Genomic DNA, 19,501 nt, shown 5'->3' on the forward strand with positions numbered 1-19,501 from the left:
GTAAGAGCTCTTTGCTGCTGGCACAGTCACTGCAATATGTGCAGAATGGAATTCCACCGCGTTGGCACATCACAGATCAACCTGTGAACTGGCACGGACAAAGACCTCTGTATCGATGCAAGCCGATGACATGAGGGGTGCGAACAGTGGAAGTGAGCACACAGCTTCCGTATTTTGTGAAGCAGCTCATCAAGGCCAGGATAGTGGGAGAGAATTCACTGTACCACCAGGTTGAGGACGTGAGCCATGCAAGGCACTTGTGCGAGCTGGCCTCGGCCTAAGGCCGCTAACAGGTTCGCACCGTTATCGCACACGGCCTTCCCTGACTCTAGGTTCAGCGAAGACAGCCATTGCTCAAACTGAGCCTGTAGAGGTGCCCACAACTCTTCACCTGTATGACTGTGATCTCTAAGGCATATTAATTTAAAGACTCCCTGATTACATTGAGCCGTGACTGCGCAGTACAGAGGTGGTGTGTATTCGCTCTGCACTGTTGGAACACGTGTCTCGTTAAGGCAGAGGTTGAGTGCGCAGGTTGAGGCCCTAGAGGAGGAGGAGGATGCAGAAGCAGAGGAGGAAGTGGGAAATACAGAGATTTCTTCTGCAAGCCGTGGGGATTCCAAGATTTGTGGAGCAGCCCCTTCCCCGCCTGCCACCACAGCCACCAGAATCACCCAGTGCCCAGTCAGTGAGATGTAACGCCCTTGGCCATGCTTACTCGTCCAGGTGTCTGTGGTGAAATGCACCCTGGCACACGTAGATTTAGATAAGGAATGCGTGATGTTGTCTGCGACATGCTGGTGTAGCGCAGACACAGCTTTCTTAGAGAAGTAATGGCGAGTGGGCAACTGGTACTGGGGGACTGCGATGGCCATCAGTTTTCGGAAACCGTCTGTATCTGCCAGGCGGAAAGGCGGCATTTCCATGGCCAACTGATTGGAGATGGTAAAGTTCAACCTCTTAGCTTTGTCATGTGTAAGATGAAACAATCTTTTACGTGATCACAACTGCGGGACCAAGGGCTGGCTAAGGTGCTGAGAGAGGGCGGAGTATGGTGAACCGGAAAAACTGGTGGAGCGTGAGTGAGGTGCAGATGTTACGGTGGATTGAGAAACATGCGGTGTGCTTGGTGAAACAAACACAGCAGGCATGTCCGCTTCCTTTACAGCTGACGGGCTGTCACTCAGCCTGACTGGAGCGGTTAAAGAACTGGAGTTTCTGCGATGGGAGATCTGCGTGACAATACTTGGCTTGGTAACAGAGATGGAGAAAGAAGCAGCGGATGCATTTGATGGGGCAGCTGATGGTTGTTGAGGTGCGCTGGTCTGCATTTCAATGCGGTAAGATTCCCAGCATAAAGAATGCTGTTTGAGCATGTGAACATTCATGCATGCAGTAGTCAAATTATTGCAGTTTTTCCCTCTACTGAGCTTTTTATCGCAAAGTTTGCAGATAATGTGAGTTGGCTCATCCTTTGCAGTGACAAAAAAGGCCCATGCTAGGCAACTCTTTCTGCCCCTGCGAGCTGCAGACCCGTGACCGCTGCTGGCCACAGCCACAGTTGTGACTAAGGATGCAGTGCTCTTCATGCTTGCATCACTCCATGTCTGCGCCGTAGGGCGAAATGTAACCTCCTTGTCTTCCTCCTCCACCTCCTCAGATGAGCTACTCGGCTGCATGACTCTGGGTTCACACGAAGTAGGATTTTCAACCTTTGTCATCATCCAATGTGTTATCCCATTCCTCGCCCTCAGAGTGACCCCTTTCCTCTTATTGCCCTGACAGCACAGTACAGTCCGCATGAGCCTCAGGTATCTGAGTCTCATCGGGATCACCTCCCTCCCCTGCGGTTAACGTTTGGTGATGAGGGTCAGGAACCTGCTTGGACCCTACTTCGTCCTGCCCCGAATCCAAGCTAAAAAAATTTTGGGCATCGGTGTAGATGCTTTCCTCCCCTTGACTCTGTGACTGTTTGGAGTACACTTGTGATGCCCATGGTGTAGAATGGGTGAAGAGTTCTACAGACTCGCCCATCTGTGGTTCGCTACAGACAGTTGGCCAGTTGTGACGTGGGGGGAAGCATGGGTAATTGGGGTGCCACCTCTGTGGACTGTACTGCGTAAGATGTTGAGGTGGAGGACGAAGAGGAGAGGGCACTGAAAGCAGAGATTGCCATCCACTGTAACACCTGATCTTCCACTAACATAAGTTGTCAGTTGTCTTTGGATAGGACCTGTTTGTGTTGGTTCACTAGTTCTTTCACTAACATTACCACATACCCCATGTACACTTTGAACACAGAGCCTATTCCCCCTTCCACCACGCCCTCTCTTTTTCTCACTCATGTTGGTCAGATACAGTGGTAGGACCACGCAATTAACTAAAGAAAAATATGTTTTTTTCCTGTGCAATAGCTCAGCACACACCTGAATTTCAGCGACACTAAATGACAAGGTAAGATATGCCGTATAACGTTACTAACAGACAAAATAAATTTGTTAGTGTGCATGAGGCCGATAAAACCTACGAGATATTCTCCGAGCAATTTCAAACTGAGATGCCCCTGCTGTATTACTTTAGGAACAGAAGAAAGTTTTTTTTTTGAATGTGGATGAGGCCAGTATGACATAGAGTATATGCTCCAAAATATAACTCAGATCTAGCCAGCTATATTACTTTACTAATAGAAAAAAATATTTTTGAGTTACTCTGCATAAGCTCTGCGTCCAGCTGACTTTGACCCCCACTGACGTAGTAGCTGGCTTATTGCACTGTATGACTTTTGGCACAGGAAAACATATTTTTTGGACTGGGCCTAGTAAGAGAATTTGTTTTTGTATTTACTGTGAAACCAGGACAAGTTCAACACCACTAAAATAGGATCTGCTTTTTAGCTGAGTGGATCATTTTTGACACAGTAAAAAACCTTTGGTGGACTCTGCCTGCCAACCAAAAATATATATAGGTTTGACTGTGCGTACAAGCTGAATTTGACCGCCACTGACACGTAGTAGCTGGTTTATAGCACTGTATGACTTTTGGCACAGAAAAAAATATTTTTTGGATTGGGCCTAGTAAGAGAAGTTTTGGTTTTTTTACTGTGAAACCAGGACAAGTTCAACGCCACTAAAACAGGATCTGCCTTTTAGCAGACTGGATCAACTTTGCCACAGTAAAAAACCTTTGGTGGACTTTGCCTGCCAACCAAAAATATATATAGGTTTGACTGAGTGTACAAGCTGAATTTGACCACCACTGACGTAGTAGCTGGCTTATAAGCACTGTATGACTTTTGGCACAGGAAAAAATATTTTTTGGACAGGGCATAGCAAGAGAAAAGATGTATTTTTTTTACTCTGAAACCACCTGAAGTTCAACTCCACTAAAATAGTATTCGACACTAAAAAAAACATTAGTGCACACAGCTTTCAATATCACAGTAGCAACAGAAAAAAAAACAGATTTTGTGCTCTGCAATAAGTAGCTCTGCAGACTGTGCAGAGCACAATTTCAACCCCACTAAATGAAAAGGTGCACTGCGCTTGCTTGATCACATTAGCAAGTGCAAAAAAGATTCAAGGTATACTGAGACATGGAGCTCTTTACCAGCTTTGTACAGCACTATTGTATGGCATGGGCCCTCTGTTTCTGTCAGAATCTCAGTATTTGCACAAGAACACCAAAAATGTGCTGCACCAGCGGTTGCAGAGGTACACAGGCCAGGAATTATCTACACCATCTGACTACCACACAAGCGCCCATCTATCTAGCTAATATCTCTCATTACACAGGAGATCACTGAGCTGCGTCAGTATCCAGTAGTGACATGGATATAATGGCGCTGAGGGAACATGGCTGCTTTTTGTATTGAGAGGACATATGATTTCTGCAGCCAATTGCAGAAGCCCTTATGTCTGGACAGAGTAGATGCTTCTTGCGCTATGATTGGCTGGCCGCACTTTCCTCAGTTAAAGTTACCGCCCACAGAAAAAAAAAACAGTGCACCGCTGATCTGACCTGTTCTAAGCTCTCCACAGCCCCCGCACTCACCTGGCACATGTCACCGCTCATCATACACTTGCACTGTGCTACCAAAACTGTTCAAAACGCCGTGGTTGCCCTATATTCGTGGTCCTGCGCAAATTCGTCAAACTTTTCCGATTTAAAGAAAATTTGCTCACCTTTGCGATCACGATTCCGAATGTGCCATATTCGTGCCAAATTTGAAACTTTCGAACATTCGCCGAACAAATTCGCTCTACACTAATGTAGGTGTTTCAATAATTTTTAAAAAGGATGAAAAAGCCCAACATTAAGAACTTTATCTTCCATTCTAAAAAACTCAAACTAAATATAAACCAGATTTACCCCATAATAATAAATAGGGGTCTCTCTGTTTTCTTTTACATCAGTTAGCAAACTGTTTCATTTTGGGCTTAAATTCCATTCCCAAAACAGAACAGACAAGCGGAATAGACAAATGGACGTGTGAGCTAAGCCTTAGCTGTTGATTAACTTCCAATCAGTTCTGTAATTATTTCTTTCATAAGCAGGTTTTATTTAGCTTGTTATCTGTGACCCCCAAATCTTAATTTTGCTAATTTACAATACCATAAATGGTTGGGCAATGGTTGACTAGATAAAGAGACCTACTTCTGCAATGCACTTGTGTGGAGGGTTACCATTGCTGAATAATAGAATTTGCCAGTGAGATTACAGAGCATAAAAATCCCTCCCATCTCTCTCTTCTGCCTGTTTGAGTCACTCTATATTCAGAGCAGTGCTTGTATGTCTGTAGGAGCAGGAGCTGCAGCGAGCAGTACCAAAACCGTGCACTCCTTGTGGGCGAAGTGACAAGTCTTTCGTATGGATGTGCCATTCTTTTCAAGGAGATTCACCGGATATGAATAGGAAATTTCTATAGCTGGAACATTTCCTAAAGCAATTTGCAAGCTGTCTGCCCTCAGTATCCTCACAATGAAGGTAGGAACTTTCCCTTTCTCTGTTCTTCATTCCTCACATTTGATTCCATTACATGATATTTCTATCAGCTGTTACAAAAGAGTTTATTTGAAGAATATTACAGAAACATTTTATTACTGTTTTCAATAAATACCTTCCAAAAAGCTGTTCTGTTACATACTATTAAACTGGAACACTTAACTTGTGTCATCATACCCTGCTGAATATCAACCTGTAGATTCCATTAAAAATATGTTTGATAGCTTACTAATACGTTTCTCATAATTTCTTAGATTTGGCATTAAAATGTTATTTATTAATTGTAAATGAAAAAAAATCTTTCTTTTCAGTTCATAGACTCCTAAATAGGGATCGTTCAAGTTGACTTTTATATAAATAATCAATTTTGGGTCTTTATGGAGAGCTTTTGGCGTTAAAGGACTTTGTGACCTGTTTTTCTTTTTCAAGGACTGAATGATATCAGTCATACTCTGAGCCAGCAAAAAAAAAGCACCTACCTTCCCAGTTATGGTACATTCTGTATCCTATCTATTTCATTCCATTAAACAGAAGTGTAAAAGTGACTGTAATGTTTGTTCAATTGTGTTTAATGGATTGTGACACTGACAACAGTTTAGTCGAGCAAACAGGCTAATCATTATGGTACAGTGACGTTTTCAAACTTCCAATGCCTTAATGTGGTTTTATTATTAGATGTCATTCAGATGTTGCACTGTGCCAGCGATGCCACCTGTGGGGCGATCAAGAGTATTTTTCCTTATAGATTTCTCACACCAAGAACATCTAATATGCTCAGTACATAACAGGATTCGTGACTGCCTCAAGTATGTTTGTTTATGGCTTTCCAATAAGGAAAGGGGGAATTCTACACTTGAGATATAATTTCCCATATCAGTAACAGACATGTCGGCTGATAGAATTTCCATCTGTCATAAAATAATGAAAATGTTCCTTAAATAATCTAGAATAAATAGAAATTACATAAAGAAGTTAAAGTTTAGTTTCTTAGTGATTAATCTCCATATAGAGAAAAATGTAGAGAAAAGAGCTCTACATAAAGTAACGTTTGAAGATATGGATAGGGAGAAGTGGGAAACATCTCCCTTTCTCCCTAAATTGTCCCACTTGTCTTAGGGGGTTATGATTAGTGTTGAGCCACCCCCGTAGTGTTCGAGTTCGGTTCGGTTCGTCGAACACCCGTGTGTTCGCCGAACTGTTCGTCGAACTGTTCGTCGAACACCTTCGAACACCGTTAAAACCAATGGCAGGCAAACAAAAACACATAGAAACACATAGGAAACACCTTCAAAGGTGTCCAAAAGCTGACAAACTGCTCAGAAGACACAACTAACACATGGAAAAGTGACAAGTACATATAGTCATGCGAAAAGAAAAGAGGTGGAGGAGTAAAAGGAGGGGGGGACACAGATATAGGCATGTCATGCCCTTCTAAAATCCAAAAAGTGAGAAGCCGAGACGGCCAGTCCGCTCCTGCCCGTGCCACCTCCGTGTCGCCGGGTTTGTGCCAGAGCCGCGGTGAACCCTGACGGCCAGCCCCCCTCTCCCAATACTGGTGCCTGTCCGCTGGTGGGTCGAGAGAGCCCCCCTGTGGTGGAGGCAGCTCTAAGCTTTTTAATTTAAATTGTCCCTCTAATTTGAATGAATACACTTTAAATCCATTTACAAGGATCTATTGGAGGGCAAGTCTCATGCCAGCAGCCGCGTAATTCCAGCTCCAGTAGCGTCCACTAAAGCTGCTGCAGTTAAAAAGCTTTTATAAGGATCGAGCTCGGCTGTCCACCGCAAGGCATCCTACTGCCAGTCCCAGCCCCTATGCCTTGGGGTGCCTCCTGATGCTCTTCACTGAGTATCCCGTGGTTCCGAAGCATTTCCTTTGAAAAAATTAAGTGTCCAAACTACAGGTGGTGTAGCTTGCTTAACAGCCGGGATAATCCGCTGAATAGCAGACACTGCTACTAGGCACAAAGTATTTCCTGGGCTAGATGCAGTTAAAAATTTGTAAGTAGATACTCTCGTTGGATGCTGAGAAAGCATTCCATAGAGTCTCCTGGCACGCCATATATGATTCTCTTATAAAGCTTGGGGTAGGGGTCTAGGGGACCCTTTTATAGCCAAAATCACGGCCCTGTATCACAATACGTCACCTAGGCTGAAGATAAATGGAACTGTAGCACCGAGGGCTCGGTTGCTACAGACGTATTGCACCTCACCCAGAGGTGTGATATCTCACTCTCAGATAAGGATGGAGTGTGGATCAGGACCCGACACCTGCATGCATTACACCACATTGCCATGGGGCAGGGCGACCAATATGCCCCTGAGATGGGCACGACAGTCCCTGTCCCTGGCTGGAGTGGGGGGAGGGAACACTGAGGAAGGGGAACCCTGCAGTGCAGGAGCAGGGAGGAAGCAGTTCCTGGGTGCATTGAGAAGGGAGTATAAAAGGTGGGCACCATCTTAGTTCAATGCAGAGAAGTCTGAGCAGAAGTGGCAGGGAGCAGGGGCTCTGCATGAGCTCTGCTCCGGAGGCGGGCCTAGTAACAGAGGCCCAGGCCTGCAAGAGGGAGAAGGAAGGAAGAGGAGCGGAGAAGGCTCCAGGAACGAGGAATGAAGGGATCCCAGGGGTGAGGACGGGCGAGTCGCCACCGCACGCCCGAATCCACCTGCGTGGAGGGGTCAGGCCAAAGGGGGAGACCGGTCCCCGAACTAGTGGAGGCAGGAAACGACCATCAGCTAGAAACCGGAGGCTCTGACATTTTATGTGGCGCAGCCCCTTGCTCCACCCGCTAGGAAGGCACCACATAGGGTCAGGGAAACTGGCGCCAAGTTTACCAAGAGGAGGCCCGAGGCAGCCGGACAGAAGTGTTGGTAAGAAAGGCCAGACAAAGGACACACAAAGGGGGTCCTGTGAAGCGCTCCAAAGTTATCTGGGAGTTGTCTGAGCCCCTCATCTGGTGAGCACAGTACGACGTGGGCAGCCGTTACCTGCAGACGTGGTCTGGATAATAAGAACTGTGAGTAAAGGCCCTGAACTGCATCACTGACTCCGTGTCGTTACTGCTGCTGCCCTGCACCATCACCCCCATCCTCCGCATACACTGCCCTGAGGCTATACTCCTCCCGTGGGGAGTTATGCTACGCTCTGCTGCACCCACAACACCAGCCTTAGCGGTCTGCCCTGTAGCGGCGGTTCACTCTGACCGCAATCCACGGGTGGCGTAGTCGGACATTTAAACATCAAAACCACATAAATAGTTCCGCCACTGGTTTGACCGCCCTGAGCCACGGAACCGGATCGCCGCCACGAAGACTACAACCACCAGCATCCACCAAAAAGGGTCCGGCTCCGGGTGTCCCAAGGCCCAGGGGGTGCGTCAGAACATTTTCATCACCTTTCACAATCACCAATGGGACAAGGCAGGGATGTCCTCTGTCCCCTCTCTTATACATCCTAGTGACGGAGCACCTGCTCTCATCAATTCGCCATAACCCCAATATTAGGTGGATTGAGGTGGGAGGCACCGAGTACAAGTGCTCTCTATTTGCTGATGATGTCCTAGTATATATCACTCAATCACATATATCCATCCCTGCTGTTATGGCTGAAATAGATCACTTTGTTACATGGTAAAATTTTAAAATCAATGCAGCGAAGTCTGAGGCCCTCGATGTCTCCCTCCCTAAATCCATATAGGATTCCATCCAGTCCAACTTTCCCTTTGCCTGGCCCTCACAGGGTATCAAATACTTAGGAATTCCTATTCATAGAGACCTCTCCCATCTATGTTATCTTAATTTTGGGCCCTTTATTGAACAATTCCATACAGACCACGGTTGGCAAGTTAGAACTGTAAGATTCACTACGTGAACCACTGGTGTTTTGTGGAAAAGCACATGTACACCGCGTTCCAAATTATTATGCAAAAAGTGTTTAGGAGTGATAAGGGAAGAATTTGTTTGTTTGTCAGTTAAACTCATTGATGGTGATGTGTGTCAGGGCTCTTTATATCACTGTAAGCAATTGCAGACACCTGTGCTAATTAGTTTGGCAGGTGTGTCCAATGAAAGGCAAGACTACTTAAGAAGGCTCTCTCACATTATTAAGCAGCCTACATTTTCTGCCAAAATGGGAAAGAAAAAGGATGTGTCGGCTGCTGAGAAGCAACAAATTGTGGAGTGTTTAGGTCAAGGCATGACTACAATCAACATTGTGCGATGATCAGGATGAAGTGTCTTGGCAATCAAGAAGTATGTAGCTGATTCACAGTACACACGTGTGCGTGCTGATAAGGGCAAATTGAGGACTCTTTCCTACAGGCAATTACGTCAGGTTGAAAGAGCAGCGGCAAAAAAGCCTTGTCATAGCAGCAGACAAGTTTTTGAAGCTGCTTGTGCCTCCAACGTCCCCCGAACAACAAGATGCAGGGTCCTTCAGAGGTTTGCAGCTGTGCATACGCCATCCTGTCGACCTCCTCTATCCACTTCACACAAGCAGAAACGGCTCCAGTGGGCCAAACATTACATGAAGACTGATTTCAAAACTGTTTTGTTCACGGATGAGTGCCGTGCAGCGCTCGATGGTCCAGATGAATGGAGTGGAGGATGGCTGGTTGATGGACACCCCACGCAAACACGGCTACAGCGCCAACAAGGAGGAGGTGGAGTAATGTTTTGGGCTGGAATCATGGGGAGAGAGATTGTCGGCCCCTTTAGGATCCCTGAAGGCGCTAAAGATGAACTCCATAATGTATGTGGATTTTCTCAAACAGCACTTCCTGCCATGGTTCAAGAAGAAGAACCGTGTATTTCACAGCAAGATCATTTTTCTGCATGATAATGCACCATCTCATGCTGCACATAAAACATCTGCATCTCTGGCTGATATGGGCATAAAAGGGGACAAACTTATGGTGTGACCCCCATGCTCCCCTGACCTCTACCCCATTCAGAACCTTTGGAGCATCATTAAAAGGAGTGTCTATGATGGCGGGAGGCAGTTCACATCTAAGCAACAGCTCTGGGAGGGTATTCTGTCCTCATGCAAAACAATTGAAGCAGAAACCATCCAAAACCTGACAAATTCAATGGACGAGAGAGTTCAGAAGCTGCTTTCGAACAAGGGGTCCTATGTGAAAATGTAACATCACCTAGAATAAAGTTTTGAGTTGAAAACTGTTTGATTTCAGTTTCTAACAACCTGCTAATGCTTATAATTTCAAAAATGACCATTTTTTTGGTCTTTATTAAAATGAAAAGGTTGATCGAAAAGTTTGGGGGATCTAAGAGTGTGGCAACCCAGTAGTCATGATTACTTCGAATTCTGACAATATGAGGGTCATGCTGCAGGTAGTGCAGCAAGAAGGCACTTATGTGTCTTGCGCATCTCGGAGCCCCAAAATTATTTTCCGGGCTAGATGCAGCTAAAAATTATTTTTAATTTTAAATCTGGTGAAGCTTATTATAGATGGCCTAATAGGATCAGTGCTGCACACTGCTACAAAGCCCAAATTATTTTCCAGTCAAGATACAGATAAACATGATTAGTAATTTGAAAGCTTAAAACGGTTGGTAGGGTGATTTTAACCAATCATCAAGCTTTTACTCTCCCCAGGATGACACAGGGGTAGAAAAGTCGTTTCGGATCCATGATTTGTTCATCTTTATGAACGTGAGTCTGTCTACATTATCAGTGGAGAGCCGCGTGCGCTTATCTGTCAGCACACCACCAGCAGCGCTGAACACACGTTCAGACAGAACGCTGGCTGCGGGGCATGACAAGATCTCCAAGGCGTAAGTGGCTAGCTCCGGCCATTTATCCAGATTGGAAGCCCAAAAAGAGCAAGGGTCCAGTGACACAGTCGTGGCTTCAATGTTTACTTGGAGATACTCCTGTACCATCGTCTCTAGGCGTTGACTATGTGTCAGACTTCTTGTCTCCTGTGGCCTTGCAAAGGATGGGCTAAAAAAGTGGTGAAATGATTCCGCAAAATTGATGTTACCAGCAGATACTGTGGTTCTGTTACGGTTTGAGTGCTGAACACTTGACGGTCCCACGGTTGGCAAGTTGGAACTGTGAGATTCACTACGTGCACCACTGGTATTTTGTGGAAAAGCACATGTAAGATTCTGCAACAGTCTCTGCTGATACTCCTGCATGCGTGCATCCCTTTCTATGGCAGGAATAATTTCTGCAAATTTACTTTTGTACCGGGGATCTAACAGTGTGGCAACCCAGTAGTCAGGATTATTTCTAATTCTCACAATTCGAGGGTCATGTTGCAGGTAGTGCAGCAAGAAGGCACTCATGTGTGTTGCGCATCCAGGAGCACCAAGTCCCTGTTGTGTTGGTGGCGAGGTAACAATCATGCTTCCTTCCTCTGTCCTCTCCCCCCAACCTCGCACAACAGAAATGTGATCAAGGTCTCCCTCATCTGATGAGTCTTCCATCAGTTCGTCCTCCACTTCTTCCTGGGCTCCTGCACCTTCCTCACTAGTTTGGCTGCTACCATGCGCCCTGGTAAAATCATCTCCCCCACCCTCACATGCCTGCCGCCTTGGTGCTGCCGACCGTCTGGACCTTGCAGATGTTAGCCCTTCCGCATACAACTCCTCCTCCTCTACTTCCTCCACCTCCTCTTGTGCCACCACCTGACTCCGAATTCTGTTTAACATGTGCTCCAGCATGTAAATCACCGGAATAGTCATGCTGATAATGGCATCGTCAGCACTAAACATCTTCGTCGCCATTTCAAAACTGTGCAGAAGGGTGCATAGGTCCCTGATCTGAGACCACTCCTCCAGCGTGATTTGCCCCACCTCTGAATCTCGTTGGCCCAGGCTATACATCAGAACGTATTGCACCAGGGCTTGTCGGTGCTGCCACAGTCGCTGCAACATGTGCAGAGTTGAATTCCACCGGGTAGGCACATCGCATTGTAGCCGGTGAAGTGGCAGGCCCAACGACTTCTGTAGAGATGTAAGTCGCTGAGCTGCGGGATGCGAACGGCGGAAGTGAGCACACAGCGACCGTGCCCTCTGCAGAAGGCCATCTAGTCTGGGATAGTGGGCTAAAAATTGCTGGACAACCAGGTTCAACACGTGAGCCATACAAGGCACGTGTGTGACATTGCCCCGGCGAAGGGCCGCACCCAGGTTTGCAGCATTGTCGCACACGGCCTTCCCTGGTTTCAGGTCCAGTGGAGACAACCATTCATGAAATTGGTTCTCCAGAGCTGACCACAACTCCTCAGCTGTGTGACTCACATTTCCCAGACATTTCAATGTAAAAACCGCCTGATGACGTTGAGCCCTACTGCCAGCATAGTAAGGAGGTGGGCAGGATCCCTTCTGCGCAGTTAGAAAGCTTGTGGCATGACCAGACAGGCTTTGGGTGCAGGTGGAAGACCGAGAGGAGGTTGAGGAGGCAGAAGCAGTGGAAGAACTTTGACATAAAGAGGATTGACGCACAACTCGTGGGGACGGCAAGACTTGGACAGCAGCCCCTTGTCCTGCTGTCACCATAGTTACCCAGTGCCCAGTCAGCGACATGTAACGCCCCTGTCCATGCCTACTCGTCCAAGTGTCTGTGGTGAAATGCACCCTGTCACACACAGAGTTTCTCAAAGAAGCGGTGATGTTGTGTGCGACATGCTGGTGGAGCGCAGGCACACCTTTCTTTGAGAAGTAGTGCCGACTGGGCATCTGGTACTGGGGCACTGCGACGGACATAAGGTCTCGAAAATCCTCTGTGTCCACCAGGCGGAAAGGCAGCATTTCTGTAGCCAAGAGCTTGCAGATGGTGAAATTCAACCTCTTAGCTTTTTCATGGCTAGGAGGAAATGGTCTTTTACTTGTCCACATCTGAGGGACCGAGGGCTGGCTATTGTGCTTAGACGGGGTTGATAAGGGTGTCCCCGGCAAACTGCCGGTCTGTGAGGAAGATGCAGGCGGACATGTTAGGTTGCCTTGATCCAAAGGTGGTGCTATCGATGTCGGACAGCGCTCAAGACCAGCTGGTGTTACCACCTCCAAAGAAAATGATGACCTGCCAATCACGCTGGCTGTTGCGGGTAAAGAGGTGGCAGGTCTGCGCCCCAAAACAGGTGTGACTGCTGTCCCCCCAGTCACAGAGGATGAAGAGGCCGCGGATGCACAAGATATGGCAGACGGTGGTTGGCCCGGCCGGCTAGGCCGCATTGTAGCACACTGAGCTTCCCACTGCAACTTATGCTTCATGTCCATGTGCCGGTTCATGCATGAAGTACTCAAACTATGTATTTTTTGGCCTCTACTTAGCTTTTGCTGACAAATGTTACAGATAACACGAGTTGGGTCATCTTTATCGATCTGAAAAAATGCCCAGGCTATGCAAGGCTTAGCACCCATGCGACCTGAAGAGCCACCACGACTTGTGGTGAGAGGCAGAGTTGTGTTTGAGGATGCAGTTGTTGACGTGCTTCCAGTACTACGTCTCTGTCCAGGAAGGCGCAACCTGACCTCGTCGTCACTAGCATCTTCCTCCACCTCCTCTGCTGACCTCATCTCTTGGCTGACTGTGGGTTGACAGTAAGTGGGATCTCCGACCTCATCATCATCACCCTGTGCGTTATCACACCCGTCGTCCTCAGAGCCAACCTGTTCCTGCCCTGACAAAAAACTAAAGTTGTCGCTCCAATCAGGTATTTGAGTCTTATCATCGTCTTCCTCATTGTCTCCACCAACAGGAGTTACAGTTTGGGAATGAGGGTCTACATTATGGTCAGAACCTTCTGCGTCTGGTCCTGGATCCGACTCATAAAGATTCTGGGCATCAGTGCAGATCATTTCCTCGTCTGGATTCACAGAAGCGCTGGAGTCGACCTCTGATTCCCAGGCTATAGTATGAGTAAACAGCTCTGCAGACTCAACCATCTGTTCTACCTCATACTCAGACGGGCAGCTGGAGATTTGGGAGCTGTGAGGAAGCAAGTGCGATTTGGGTGACACCTTTGAGGACTGGAGTATTTGTGATGTTGAAGTTGATGTGGAGGAGAGCCCACTTAAAGGAGCACTTGATATCCGTTGAAGCACCTGCTGTTTTTGTGCCTCATCTGGAATTTGTAGCGATTGGCGTGGCCGTAAGAAAGGGATCTTATCACATTGTCCGCTAAAAGAAGTAGACATTTTAGTTTGGCTGGAAGATGGTCTTTCTTCTGCACCTACCCCACGGACACAACCTTTTTTCCCCTTCCCAACACGCCTATTCCCCTTTCCACCAGCAGCAGGCCTTTTTCCACTCATTTTGGTGGTTAACTAATTCACAACTCTGGAGTTGTTTGCACAAAAAAACAATGGATGGTAACCGAGCAGAGCTGAGTGGCCAAACTGTGGTATTAGGCCAAAACTATTGGCTGGGTTAGATGCAGAAAAAAATTATTTTTAATTTGCAACCTGATGGAGGTCAGTATAGATGGACTAATAGACCAAGTCCCACACACCGCTAGAAGCCCAAATATTTTTTCAGAGCTAGATGCAGAAAATTTTTTTATTCAATTTGCAACCTGATGGAGGTCAGTATAGATGGACTAATAGACCAAGTCCCACACACTGCTAGAAGCCCAAATATTTTTTCAGAGCTAGATGCAGAAAAAAATTATTTTTAATTTGCAACCTGATGGAGGTCAGTATAGATGGACTAATAGAACAAGTCCCACACGCTGCGAGAAGCCCAAATATTTTTTCAGAGATAAATGAAGAAAAAAATTATTTTTAATTTGCAACCTGATGGAGGTCAGTATAGATGGACTAATAGACCAAGTCCCACACACTGCTAGAAGCCCAAATATTTTTTCAGAGCTAGATGCAGAAAAAAATTATTTTTAATTTGCAACCTGATGGAGGTCAGTATAGATGGACTAATAGACCAAGTCCCACACACCACTAGAAGCCCAAATATTTTTTCAGAGCTAGATGCAGAAAAAAATTATATTCAATTTGCAACCTGCTGGAGGTCAGTATAGAAGGACTAATAGAACAAGTCCCACACACTGCTAGAAGCCCAAATATTTTTTCAGAGCTAAATGAAGAAAAAAATTATTTTTAATTTGCAACCTGATGGAGGTCAGTATAGATGGACTAATAGACCAAGTCCCACACACTGCTAGAAGCCCAAATATTTTTTCAGAGCTAGATGCAGAAAAAAATTATTTTTAATTTGCAACCTGATGGAGGTCAGTATAGATGGACTAATAGACCAAGTCCCACACACCGCTAGAAGTCCAAATATTTTTTCAGAGCTAGATGCAGAAAATTTTTTTATTCAATTTGCAACCTGATGGAGGTCAGTATAGATGGACTAATAGACCAAGTCCCACACACTGCTAGAAGCCCAAATATTTTTTCAGAGCTAGATGCAGAAAAAAATTATTTTTAATTTGCAACCTGATGGAGGTCAGTATAGATGGACTAATAGACCAAGTCCCACACACTGCTAGAAGCCCAAATATTTTTTCAGAGCTAGATGCAGAAAAAAATTATTTTTAATTTGCAACCTGATGGAGGTCAGTATAGATGGACTAATAGAATGATGCTATGCCCAAAAGATTTTACTTCACTAGGTGCAGTAAAAAAATTGGTATTCTATACACAGGTGGTATATCTTGCAACACAGATAGGCTACTCCACTGACTAACACACTCTGCAATAGGCCAAAAAGGATTAGCTTTGCTAGATTCAGCCAAATGCTGTGAAAAAAACTTGCACAGCACTGGCACAGACCTGCCTGGCAACAACTGATAGGAACTGATGTAACCTAGTCCTGAAAAGGACTCCAATTACAATTAGTCTTTACTCCCACAATCTATCTATTTAAGAGCACAGACCTGCTTGATAAAAGTCGTAGGAAATGCTGTAACCTAGTCCTTAAAAGGACTGCAATCACAACTATTCCCTACTCCCAAGCTATCTGTATATTTGTGCGAAAATTGGCTTGAAATTAACAAGGTATAGCGCACACAGCAACAGCGGTGCCGTCTAACACGCAGCTGCAGCAGTGAGAAAATGGTGGCGACGGGGAAAATGGCTTGGTCTTATAGGGCAAGGACATGTGACATACACTGCCAATCACACATGCCCTTGCTTGTGTGAAAAAAAGCACTTCGCTCCGTGTGTGCGCTGCTGATAGGCTGACAGATTGCACCTCCCCACTGCAAATGCGGGAAAGAGAAAAAAAAATGGAGATCTTCATTGTTCCTGCAGAGATCCATCCCCTGCCCCTCCCCCCACCCCGCTGTACACTCAAACTGCGTATTAACATTAATTTTCATCATTACTGAGAAAAAATCCAGTTATGATTTTGGTGCACGAACAGTTATCGAACATAACCTCGAACAGCCGAATTTTTCTCAAATTGTTCGTGTTCGCCGACCGGCTCGAACACCGCCCAAAACAGCTCGAATTTGAGATTGGCGAACAGTTCGAGTAGAACAACGCTCATCTCTAGTTATGATCAGAACATAACACCTAATTAAGCTATTGCACCTTATAGTGGAGTTTCTGTTGCCCGTCTCCTCCAGGTGATAATTCTGTTTTTATCAGTGTGCATGAGTCCTTCTCCAAGTGAAATGGTAATTATGTTCAATGGCTGTACTACTCTCTGATTATTTTACATTAGTATTTGTAAACCAAAACCAGGAGTGGAACAATCAGAGGAAAAGTATAATAGAAGCACGTCACCACTTCTGTATTTATAACCCACTCCTGGTTTAGACTTGCATACAGTGGGTACGGACAGTATTCAGACCTCTTTAAATTTTTCACTCTTTGTTTCATTGCAGCCATTTGGTAAATTCTAAAAAGTTCATTTTTTTCTCATTAAAGTACACTCTGCACCCCATGTTGACTGAAAAAAAACAGAAATGTACAAATTTTTGGCAAATTTATTAAAAAAGAAAAACTGAAATATCACATGGCCATAAGTATTCAGACCCTTTGCACAGACACTCATATTTAAGTCACATGCTGTCTATTTCCTTGTGATCCTCCTTAAGATGGTTCTACTCCTTCATTGGAGTCCAGCTGTGTTTAATTAAACTGATAGGACTTGATTTAGAAAGGCACACGCCTGTCTATATAAGACCTCACTGCTCACAGTGCATGTCAGACCAAATGAGAATCATGAGCTCAAAGGAACTGCCCAAGGAGCTCAGAGACAGAATTGTGGCAAGGCACAGATCTGGCCAAGGTTACAAAAGAATTTCTGCATTACTCAAGGGTAAATATGTAGTCAAAAAAGGCTACGTGGCACTCCTTTTCTGTGGGTGCCCAGATTGGATTCCACTCCATACATATAATTAAAAAAGAATCCGGCACTCCAAATTGTGGTGAAAGAGATTACAGAAAATTATTAATTTAATCATTATATTTACAAAATGTATTTGACGTTTCGGCCTCCTTCGGCCTTCATCAGCACAGGAGGCTGCCCAATTGATGTGTAGATAATCTGTCAGTGCAAATCTCATGGGAAAGAGACATATGTTCAAATGGCGCTAAATGGAGAAAAGCACGTCCATGCCGTAGGTAAATAGGTGATAACAGAAGACACTAAATCTTACCTAAATAAAGGAGTATTTTGATTGGAAGTTTTTACTCTCTGAGAGTTAAAAAAGTGAGCACAAGAGAGGAGCGGATCTGAAAAAATTCAAACTTGTCAAATTGAGCAGATTTTCTTGGGAAATTTGATTCACAGGAAAATTATTTGACATGAATTGAATGTTCGATATAATGTTCTGGGGTCTCTCCAGACCATAAAGCATAATGAACATAGGATGTAAAATACAAAAAAAAACTAAAAGAAAACTTCACAGCTCACCTGCCTGGCCATCCCAGCCAATCACTCACAGTTGTCTGGTCCTCCACGCCTTTTCTTTATGCCATTTTGTACCACGTCTCCAGTGTCTTTACTGTAGGCCAATGACTTCCAGCCATGATCAGCCCTTGGAGGCCTCTGCATTCCATTTCAATGGGGAGTATGTCGTGACATCGCAACATGATGTCAACTGTCGCAACCTAAGGCCATGTTCACACGTTCAGTATTTGGTCAGTATTTTACATCAGTATTTATAAGTCAAAACCAGGAGTGAGTGATAAATACAGAAGTGGTGACGTGTTTCTATTATACTTATGATCTGACTGTTCCTCTCCTGGTTTAGGCTTACACATACTGAGGTCAAATACTAACCAATTACTGATAGTGTGAACGTGGCCTTACAGTGCGCAATGACCTAAGAAGCCTTTAAACTTTTTTGGTTTCAACCTATTTTACGAAAGAATAAACTTGTTACCTATAAGTTGAGTTCACATAAGCGTATAAAAAAATCATCTGATTTTCATGCAGAAAATGCATATTTTCATCTGTATGGTGGTCAGTATGTAATCTGTATACATTCCGTATGGTATCGGTTGTTTTATTTCACCAGTTACTAAAATCTGCAAAACCAAGTACAGTTTCTTCTGTTGAGAACTGCAATATATCTGTAAAAAACTGATGTTACATGGATGATCTGTATGAAATTGGGTTCTTTTTTTCTCTGCGCCCACAGATAAAATAAGCAAGTCTCACCAGACAAATGGAAGAAACTAGTGAATAACATTGGTCCTATTGTAGTTCATGCAATGTGTCTTTTTTCATGGACAGCAATCAGACAAAAAAAGATTATGTAAACATGCCCATAGGAATATATTTTGCAGCAGGCATAATAAATGAAGTACTCCCTTTTACCGTTTGTATGGCTATCTGAGCATAGCTGCTTCCAGTATCCTGATCTGCAGCTCTTAACCTTGGGAAAGTAGCATTTTGAAAATTATAGTAAGTGTCTTTTCCCTCCATATCTGAAATGCTAAAGTGTGCTATCAAAAATAACAAAACGTTCAGCAATATCAGCGCTATATCTCCCGCTGGTCATGTGACATCATTGTTTCACCTGAGTCCAGCAGCCTATCAGCGGCCACCAATGGGCTGCAGTCTTCACAATTTCATCAGACGGAAGTTTTTTATTTAGATTTTTATTTACGTTTTTTACAACATTCAACATGCAGTATAATTGACATGACAGCTTTATTCTGCAATTCGATATTATTAGGGTGATGCACAATAAATTTTTTTTTTTTACTTCTGCAGCAAAAAAATCATTTGACAACTAATTTTTTTTTTTGGGAGGGTCATCATAACCTGAGAGCTATAATTTTTATATGTTTTTGCTCACACAGCTGTATAAGGGCTATTTTATGTGTGTAATGAACTGTACAGCTTATTGGTACCATTTTGGGATGGCATGAAACTTTTTTTATCACGTTGTATGTTAGTTTGTGGGAGACAGGATAAAGAAAAAAAGAAATTCTGCCATTGTGTTTCAATTATTCTTTCTTTTGCGACCAACATAAATACTGAAATAGTTTAATAGTACTGTACAGGTTGTTACAAATGCGGTCATGTCAAATATGTTTTTATTTTATGGGTTTT

At 44.6% G+C, this 19,501-nt stretch overlaps 1 protein-coding gene across 8 annotated transcripts in view; it reads left to right on the forward strand.

Moving 5' to 3' along the window:
• Positions 1-4,753: 4,753 nt before the first annotated feature.
• The window catches only part of HRH2 (histamine receptor H2), a 360,194-nt gene continuing 345,446 nt past the window's right edge, over positions 4,754-19,501 (forward strand). For all 8 annotated transcript variants that reach the window (XR_012251165.1, XR_012251167.1, XR_012251168.1 and 5 more), the window contains exon 1: positions 4,754-4,983. The gene's annotated coding sequence lies outside the window, so the exon portion shown is untranslated. The remainder of the gene's footprint in view (positions 4,984-19,501) is intronic.

Source organism: Phyllobates terribilis, unplaced genomic scaffold, assembly GCF_046119375.1.
Source record: "Phyllobates terribilis strain yellow unplaced genomic scaffold, ASM4611937v1 Scaffold_11__3_contigs__length_659146591, whole genome shotgun sequence".
NCBI lineage: Eukaryota > Metazoa > Chordata > Amphibia > Anura > Dendrobatidae > Phyllobates > Phyllobates terribilis.